Source organism: Dioscorea cayenensis, chromosome 10 (genome assembly GCF_009730915.1).
Source record: "Dioscorea cayenensis subsp. rotundata cultivar TDr96_F1 chromosome 10, TDr96_F1_v2_PseudoChromosome.rev07_lg8_w22 25.fasta, whole genome shotgun sequence".
In the NCBI taxonomy this organism is placed as follows: Eukaryota; Viridiplantae; Streptophyta; class Magnoliopsida; order Dioscoreales; family Dioscoreaceae; genus Dioscorea; species Dioscorea cayenensis.
Genome location: NC_052480.1, coordinates 15,230,297 through 15,240,469, shown reverse-complemented (window position 1 = coordinate 15,240,469; position 10,173 = coordinate 15,230,297). Strand labels below are relative to the sequence as shown.

Genomic DNA, 10,173 nt, shown 5'->3' with positions numbered 1-10,173 from the left:
CTATTTATAGCTGGCCGAGAAAACAGGAAAATAGAGAATACACACGCCCGTGTGAAAAATCCACATGGGCGCTCACATGGGCGTGTGGATTCCCGATTCCAGCCCTTTAAAAGCCGATTTCAGCCCCAATTTCAGCATTCTTTTCTCCATCTTTTTCCCAACTTGAGAGAGGGTGGAGACTAGGGTTTTGAGAGGTATTAGCTATGGCTTTGGAGTGGTTATACTGCTCTGACATTGCGCGCCGTTTGGAAGAAGGTTACTGGGAGAGCTTTCATCGGCACTAATTCGGCGAGGTGTATCCTAGGCTGGACAATGGGACCCTTGCGACAAGTAGAGGACTCTCCACAAGACCATCACCACGACTAACGAGGGGTTTTTTTATGGATGCTTTGTTTTTACATTTGATTTCATTGATTGTATCTAGCTCCATGGAGAGCTAAACCCCTAGTGGCTACTGATAAGTGCTTGTGCGATAAGAATACTAGTGTTCTTTCCTTGTGTTGAGCATTACTTTTATCGGGTTTTAACGCTAATATGTGTGTAGTTATGTTACTTTCATTCAGGTAGAGTTGTGAGGCCGAATATCAAAGAAAGAAGCCAATGTGGATCGTAAATGCACCAATTTGGTGGAAATCTTGCTAAGGTTCAAACGCAAAGACACAGGTCGGGTTTGAGATGTGGGAATGTGTGCCAACCTCCTCGTATTCAAGTTAGTTTAACCATTTGGAGGGGCACAAGAGCAGTCACATTCAAGCATTCCGACTTGTGCATATAAAACAATATCTCCACCAACATGTCCGTTATTGAAGAAGCAAAGCGATCCATGACGTAAACGTGTGCCCGTTTGCGTTACCTCGATGAAAGCATGGATTCGGGAGTATTTCGGCCAGTATTATAGTAGAGTACTGTAGAAAAACTTGTAGCAAGAATAATGTACCAGCACTGTTCACAGCCAGCTGAGAAAACAGGAAAACAGAGAACCCACATGGGCGTGTGAAATTTCCACAGGGGTGCTCAAACGGGCGTGTGGATTACCGATTCCAGCCATTTAAAGCCGATTTCAGCATTTTTTTCTCTATCTTTTCCCTAACTTGAGAGATGGCTATGGCTAGGGTTTTGAGAGGTATTGGCTAGGGCTTTGGAGAGGTTCTACTGCTCCAACTTTGCGCGTAGTTTGGAAGAAGGTTAGTGGGAGGGTTTTCGTCACCACCGATATGGCAAGGTATATCCTAGGCCGGACAAAGGGACCCATGTGACGAGTAGAGGACTCTCCACAAGACCATCGCCACGACTAACGAGGGGTTTTTCTATGGATGCTTTGTTTTTACATTCGATTTCCTTGATTGTATCTAGCTCCATGGAGAGCTAAACCCCTAGTCGGTACTTGGGTATTTGTGAACCTTAGGATGTATTCGTTTCATTGAATATCTTTATTATGCTTTCAATTAATTGATGTTTATTATGAGTTCTAATCTTGTATGCTTGATTGTATGAATACTCCCCTAGAGTGACACTAGGGTTGAGTGTTCTTCTTGGTAACTCTTGTGAGTGAATGACACACCATGAGAGTTAGATAAAGCTAGATTGGAGAGGGTTGAGAAGGTGTGTCGAGAGGTAGCGGAGCGTCCCCTTTTCCCTCCGGTATGATCTATCCTACCTCCACGTTCCAAGAGTTCTTTGCAGTCATAGCAGAGTGAATGGGCTAAGGGATGACCTTCCGCTGGGGCTTAGTTGCGAGTGCAACGGAGTGAAGCGTTGAAATTATTTTAGCGTTTAGGGCTTAATTGTGGCTACGGATTTTTCACCTGAACCAAAGGGTTAGGTCTATACATAGGAATAGGATTTATCATTTGGAGTCCCTAAAGCTTATTGCAATTCTATACGAGTGCAAGGTGTTGAGATTATTCGATTTCTTCTCCGTGACATGTATAGAGTTAGGCATGGTTGACCTTAGATTTGGGACTATGCAATTAAGGATTTCCATGACTCACTATTGCATTAATTAGGAAGCATAATAGTGCTTTCTTGCACTTGAAACAATTGTCCTAGGCGGAACAATACCCGGGTACCCCATCTTTATCGATTGCCTTACCTTCTCCTTTATTTGTGCTCTCTTTCTTGTTGTTTTTACTCTTGAGAATTGAATCTTGTCACACATATCACTATTCATCTTCCACATTAGTTAAGAAACAATTTAAGTGTCTTTATTCCCTACTCTCTGTGGATATGATACCCACTCATCTGGGATTATTACTTTGACACATGTGTACTTGCGGTGTACAGGCATATTCAGACGTGTCATGTTTTTCGCGCCTTTGCAAGGGAGTAGGCGTTTAGAGATACTTTGCACTTTGTTTTTCTTAGCTATTCATTTATTCATTCTATTTCATATTTTCTTATTTTATCATCATTCTGATTTTTGTTTACTTTCTTTTGGTGCAGGTCCAGGTTATGACCCGAGGGAATCCCACCATACTGATTGAAGGAGAACCCGAGCTTGAACGTACACTTAGAAGAAAATGGAAAGAACCCATGCAAGAACAGTCCAATCTAGCTGATTTGGAAGTAGAAGAATCTGAAAACATGGGAGAACAAAATGAGCAGCAGGGGATATTATCTGATTATGCCAGACCTTTAGTATTGGGGACATAATCGAGCATTGTGCGTTCCCCAATTACAGCTCAGAACTTCGAGCTGAAGCCGACATTCATTATTATCTTGTAGAAATCCGCGCAGTTCAACTGTTTGGCCGATGAGGATCCAAACAATCATATAGAGAACTTTCTCGAGGTGTGTGATATGCTGAATATAAATGGGGTAACGGATGATGCCATCAAGTTGAGGGCCTTCCCATTTTCCTTGAAATGGAGAGCGACGGAGTGGCTACACTCATTGCCTAGAGCATCAATTACCACATGGGAGGAGATGGTAGAAGCTTTTCTTGGCCGTTATTTCCCTCCCGGAAAATCTGCAAAGCTTAGGAATGAGATCTCATCCTTTGTACAATTGGAATTTGAGTCTCTATTTGAGATGTGGAAAAGGTTCAAGGAGCTCCTGAGAAAATGGCCGCAACACAAATTCCAGGAGTGGATGATTGTTCAAACCTTTTATAATGGTATGAATCCGACTACAAGACAACTCTTAGATGCGGCAGCATGAGGTACCTTTGGTAGCAAGACCCCCGGTGAGGCCCGTCAATTAATTGAATAAATGGGGTTAAACAGCTACCAATGGAATGCCATGGAGAAGAAAAAAGTGGCCAGTCTCCATGAGATAGATGCAGTACTTCGTTAGTGGATCAAGTGGAATCAATCAGTAAGAAGTTAGATCTTCTAACTTCGAACAGAGTAGCGGCCGTGATTACCTGCATTGGCTGTGGTGGAGAACATGCTCCCTCCGAATGCCCGATATCTATTGGTGATGCATCTTCGGTTGAAAACGTCGATTTTGTAGGTAATAGCATGAGGACATAAGGTAACCCATACAGTAACACCTACAATACGGGTTGGAAGAATCATCCCAATTTCTTGTGGAGCAACCAAGGTCCACAAAAGGCCATGGGGCCACCGGGTTTCCAACAACAAGGCCTAATTGTGGAAAGCAAAGTTTTAGGTTTGGAGACCCGAATGACCGATTCGGAAAAAGCCTTAACCAGGTTTGTGCAATCATCAAATACAAAGTTTGAATCAGTTGAGGCTACACTTCGTAACCATACCGCCTCCTTACATAATCTTGAAAATCAAGTGGGGCAGATTGCGAAGTCCTTATTAGAAAGGCCACATGGAAGTTTGCCAAGCAATACCAAGACCAACCCTATAGAGCATGTGAAGGCAATCACTTTGAGAAGTGGTCGTGAGGTCGATGGTAGGCTTCCGAGTGAGAAGTTAAATGAACACGCACCCGAGGTTATAGAGGTTGATGAGGGAACAAGCAAAGAGAAGGAGGTGGCACCTCCACCTTTCAAGCCAAGGATCCTTTATCCCTCTAGATTGAAGAATGACCAAGGGGATGAACAGTATAAGAAGTTCCTGAGTTTGCTCAAGCAACTCCACATCAATATTTCTTTTGTTGGGGCATTGGCCCAAATGCCGAAGTATGCCAAATTCTCGAATGACTTGTTGACCAACAAGAGGAAGTTGGAGGAGAGTGCTTTAGTGATCTTAGATGCATCTTGCTCGGTGGTCTTGCAAAAGAACATGCCGAACAAGAAGAAAGACCCGGGGAGCTTTATCATTCCGTGTAATATCGGCAATCTAGGTGAAGAAATGTCATTGGTGGATTCAGGTCTAGCATCAACGTCATGGCATATATCTTCTTTCAAAAGCTAGGCTTGGGCGAGCCTAGACCTACTCGGATTACTTTGCAACTAGCTGACGGAATGGTGAGACATCTGAGAGGTATCATCGAGGACGTTCTTGTCAAGGTGGACAAGTATATTTTTCCATTTGACTTCATAGTGCTAGACGTCGATGAGGATGCGGATGTACCCTTGATACCTTGGAGGCCATTTTTGCGGACTTCCAAGGCATTGATTGACATGGACGGCGGAGAGCTAACTTTGAGAGTTAGAGATGACAAGCTCACATACCGCCTTGCTGAAGCCATGCAGCATTCTCTTGGTTTTGATGATTCTTTATACTTTCTAGATGTTACTAATGAGATTGTTGATGAATACATATAGGAGATGTTCAATCTGGATCCATATTAAGCTTGTTCGACCAAGAGGAGGACAATAAAGAGATCATGATGCTTGGTTCGACGGAAGAAGTACCATCTACCCCGGGGATCTTGAAGAGGGTGCTCTGGAGATTGAAGAGGGCTAGGAGACGCCACCCGAAATCCTCCAAGACTATTGGAGACGTGCGTGAACTGAACAATTTGGGTGAACCACTTGAAGGTGGTCTCAAGCCCGACAATTCATCCTCTACCCTCAAGAGATTTTGCTCATCATGTTTCTAAGCCATGGGTAAGAGGGCAACTTTCATCTATGAGACCTCGTGAGGTAAGACAAGGTACGTCAAGGTAAGTGACGTTAAACAAGCGCTTCTTGGGAGGCAACCCAAGTGTTTACTGTTTTCTTAATTTGTTAGTTTAGTGATTGCATGAATAAAGTGTTGAGTGTTGGTGTCTTGATTTTTACATACTTGTGCTACGATTGTTATCGTGGGTTCTCAAGTTCATCGTGTGTTTTCATGTAAATTTGGCGAAGTTTTGGTCGTTTGAGCTATTTTTCATGTTTTTCACTGGTATAAATTGCATATTGGGGCAGGCTCTGAGTGCGTAAGCATGTTCAAAATATATTTTGCGGAGTCTACAGAGTTTTCTAAGTATCCAGAGAAAACACACGGGTGTGTGGAATTAACACACGGGCGTGGTTTTGTATTACGAGTTCATCCAGAGAAGACACAGGAGTATGGACTCACCCCTATGAATAACCATGTGATCCTCGCACACCGGTGGGTAATTTACATACGGCCGTGTGAAGTCCTGCAAAGATTTGCAGCCTTTACTGAAAGCACACAGGGGTGTGTACTCGCCCTTGTTGGTGACCTTGTGAAAATTGCACGGGCGTGGGTAATTTCCACACGCCCGTACGAATCTCTGCAGAGGAGCTCTCCCCATCCTGAGAAGACACAGGGGCGTGTGGCTGCCCTTGTGAGTTAGGCTTCTGAATGCCCACGCAACTGTGGAATTTTCACACGGGCGTGCGGAACACTTAGCAATTTTTCTCGGATGTGTAGAGCAGCCATAGGGGCGTGCGGCTGCCGCTATGGGTTGGGCGCACGGGCGTGGGTATTTCTCACACACCCGTGTATTTGGATTCAGAGACAGTGAGTGTTTTCACAAGAGCACACAAGGGCGTGCACCTGCCCCTCTAAAGCTTTCCTGTGGAGGTGCATGGCCGTGTGTAATTTCCGCACGCCCACGTGGATGAGCAGAATTCCAAGAGATGCGAGTTTTTCTTTAAAAATCTTTGTGGATTCTCTTTTTCTTCATCTCCAATTACCCGAAACCCACTCCTAATAAACTTCTCGGCCCTATATCGTTGTTTTGGAGGAATTTCTTTAACATTTCGTGCCGATTTTTGGAATACTATCATCTATTTCATCGGTAACCCTTCTTATCCTCTTTTCTTCGTGAATCCTGGTTTTTATTTGATTGAGAATCTTGAGTTGTGCCAATTTTCATGATTTAATGTCTTATGCATGTTTGGGAAGCCCTTAGGGGTGGTTTTGAGTTGAATTTTTGAAGAATTGATGCACAACCGTGCTGTTTTCACACCCAGCACCACACGGGTGTGGGTAATTTCCACAGGCCCATGTGGAATTCTGCAATATGCTGTTCATGAGTATTATTTAATCGTTTCCTCCTCATTTGTCATAGGAATGGCACCATACTTGAGGAGGCATTAAGGCAAGCGCCCTAGGGAGCATTCACCCGAGCTAGCACATATTGTATTTCCGACTCCTGAGCATCAAGCTTGTTTCGAGCGGCTATTGGAGCTTAGGTTTGGCTAATCACGGTTCATGGACCTAAGTGTGCTAAGTGGGGTCCATCGGGGTGATTAGTTAATCAGGGAGTTGGAGGCGCTGATGGCCGTAGGAGGCTGGTAGAGGTTATTGTCTATACAAGAGCCAGTTTTTAGGCCGCTGACTTTCTAGGTGCTAGCGTCTTTTGAGTTTGTAAATGACATACAGTATAGAGTGTTCGGTCGTCAATTTTCTTTGAGTATTTCTGAGTTTTCAGCTCGCATGGGCTTGTTCATCGAGGCATATATAGAAACCGAGGAGTATGGACATCTACCAACAGATTACTTTGGTACCTTAAGTCCACAGCAGGCTTACCAGGTTTTATGCGGACATGGGCATCATGAACCGGGAATATCCAAGGCCACATGTCTGTCTCAGCTGAGCTACAGATATTTATTCACTGTCATTTGTAGATCTGTGGATGGCCGAGGTGATAACACTAGTACTCTAAGCCGACAGATTCTACTTTATCTTTATTCCATGGCTAGATCCGTACCTATTCATCTGGGGCACATTGTAGCGGATTACATGTAGTACCAGGGCCAGAATGGGAGAGTAGGAGTATTATTTGTTGGTCCCTACATTACTAGACTTATTCTGGGGATGGGTCTCGGTGATGCTCTTCGGGAAACCGATCAGACAGTTATTTCCTCTCCGCTTGGACTCGATACTCTCAGGATGATGGGAGCAGTGCGCAGATATGGGCCTGGAGCTTACATTTTAGCCATTACCACCACTGAGAGCACTGGTGGTGGTAGGGATGTAGCAGAGGGTTCTGCGCCGACGGCGACTGAGACCTCAGGAGGCCCAGGTACCCTTTCAGGAGCCTATGATCGTATTGAGAGGCTCGAGAGGATTGTGAATGTATTGTGGTCTGAGATCATTGAGATGCAGTCGATACAGTCACCACAGTATGTCAATATGATGGCCTGTTTCGACTTCCTACGACAGCTATTAAGAGGCAGACCCCCAGCTCCGCCACCAGCCCCTTCACCACCTCCACCAGCTCTCTTTGATGCTAGCACCAATAGCAATAGAGGATCTAGAGCGCGACATCGACACTTGATTTTATTTTCTTCGTCTTTTATTTCCTCATTTTATTTTGGACTTGTATACTCAGAAAGGACTCCACTTCTGAGTTTATTTTCATTTTGTATATCGAGTTGTATTCATTGTCTTATCTTTTATATACTCGAGTTATTTTTGTTTTTTACTGAGCTTCACTGAACCCCCTCGTGTATACGTGACAAGTTCCCCTTGCTTATATCACGCAAGTGCACGGGTTTGTCGAAGTAATAATCCCGGGTGAGCGGGGTCGAATCCACAAGGAGTAGGGAGTAAAGACACTTAATTCGATTCTTAGCTATGTAGAGTATCAACAATGATAAGTGTGATAATGATTCAATTCTCAACAATTAAAAGCAATAAGTAAGAGAGCAAAAGTAAGGAGGAGGTAAGGCAATTGATAAAGATGGGGTACTCGGATGATGCTTCACCTAGGATAATCGCTTAAAGTGCGAGAACTCTCTATTATGCTTCCTAATCAATGCAATGCTGAGTCATGGAAATCCTTACATACATAGTCCCAAATCTAAGGTCAACTATGCCTAACTCTATTCATGTCCTGGACGATAGATTAAGTAACCTCTCAACCTCGCACTTGAACAAAGTTGCAATGGGCTCTAGGGATTCCAAGTGATAAATCGCTTCCTAATTATAGACCTAACCCTTTCGTCCAGGCGGAAGGTCCCTAGCCACAATTAAGCCCTAGATACTAAGATCACCTCAACGCTTCACTCCATTGCACGCGCAACTAGTCCCCAGCGGAGGTTCATCCCTTAGACCATTCACTCTATTATGGCCGCAAAGAACTCGAGGAACGGAGGTAGAATCTATCACGTCAGAGGGGAAAGGGGACGCTCCTGTACCTCTCGACTTACCCTCTCAACCCTCTCCAACCTAGTTTTGTCTAACGCTCATGGTGTGTCACTCACTCACAAGGTTACCAACAAAAACTCTCAACCCTAGTGTCACTCTAGGGGAAATGTTCATATAATCAAGCATTCAAGGTTGGAACTCACAATAAACATCAATTTATTGAAAGCATAATAAAGAAGTTCAATGAAACGAGTACATCCTAGGGTTCACAATCACCCAAGTACCCACTAGGGGTTTAGCTCTCCATGGAGCTAAGTACAATCAAAGAAATTGAATGTAAAAGCAATGAATTCATAAAGAAACCCCCTCGATGGTCGTGTCGATGGTCTTGTGGAAAGTCCTCTACTCGTTGTCCAAGGATTCCTTCGTCCGGTATAGGATACGCCTCGATCGAAGCTCCCCTACCAACCTTCTTCCTAATGGAATCACGATGTTGGAGTCGTAGAACCTCTCCAAAACCTTGGCCAATACCCCTTGAAACCCTAGCCGAAACCCTCTCACAAGTTGGGGAAAAGATGGAGAAAAGAATACTGAAATCGTGGCTGAAATCGGCTTTAAATAGGGCTGGAATCGGGCAACTCCACGGGCATGTACGGTACACGCGCCCGTGCGGAATTTCTACACGGCCGTGGATAATTTCCACACGCCCGTGTGGATTCTCTGTTTCTGAGATTTTTGGCCGGCTGTGAACAATAATCGCTACAGTGATTTACTACATTGATTTACTACAGTACCTGCTACAGTGCTATGCCAAAAATACTCCCGAATCCATTTTTCATCGAGGTAACATAAACGGGCACACGTTTATGCCATGGATCGCTTTGCTTCTTCAATGACGGATAAGATGTTTGAGATCTTGTTCTATGTGCATAAGTCGGAATGCTTGAGTGTGACTGCCCTTGTGCCCCTCCAAATGGTTGTGTAAACTCAAATACGGGGAGGTTGGCACACACTCTACCATCTCGCACCCGACTTATATCTTCGCGTTTGAACTTTAGCAAGATTTCGTCCAAAAATCGGTGCATTGTGATCCACATTGGCTTCTTTCCTTCATAATTGGTTTCACAACCCTACATGCACGAAAATAACATAAAAACACACATATTAGTGTAAAAACCCGAGGAAAGTAATGCTCAACATAAGGAAATAATGCTTCGCATTCATATCGCACAAGCACTTATCAATACGTGCAGATGGTCTTGTCATCATAGGAATTGAGAATTTGTCATGGGCACGACCAAGGTGTTTCTGCACTTGACCGTGTGAGCTTCATGACCCGTTGAAGCATTGCACAAGTCAGAATACGCAAATGTGACTGCCATTGTACCCCTCCAAACCATGTAATTGCTTGAGCACATGGAGGTTGGCACACATTCACGTATCTTACAGCACAACTTCTGTCTTTATGTTTGATCACTCTAAGATTTCATCAACAAATTACAATCACAATCTACTTTGGCTTCCTTCCTCTATAATTGCCTCTACAACTCTATATGCACAATAGGATAGAAAAACACATGCATTATCAATAAAATCCGATAAAAGTAATGCTCGTCATAAGAAAAAGAATACTTCGTATTACTAATACACAAGCACTTATTAGTGATGCTCCACTATCTCATTACTCACCCTCTCAACCCTCTTTAACCTTGAAGTTCTAACTCTAATGGAGACCTCTCACATCAAAGTAACAAATCATGCAATA

At 43.9% G+C, this 10,173-nt stretch overlaps 1 non-coding gene across 1 annotated transcript; it reads right to left on the bottom strand.

The window, feature by feature from the left end:
- Positions 1-2,973: 2,973 nt before the first annotated feature.
- On the bottom strand, positions 2,974-3,080 carry LOC120271303. The gene has a single exon (XR_005539919.1). It is a non-coding gene; the product is annotated as a small nucleolar RNA R71 (small nucleolar RNA).
- Positions 3,081-10,173: the final 7,093 nt, after the last annotated feature.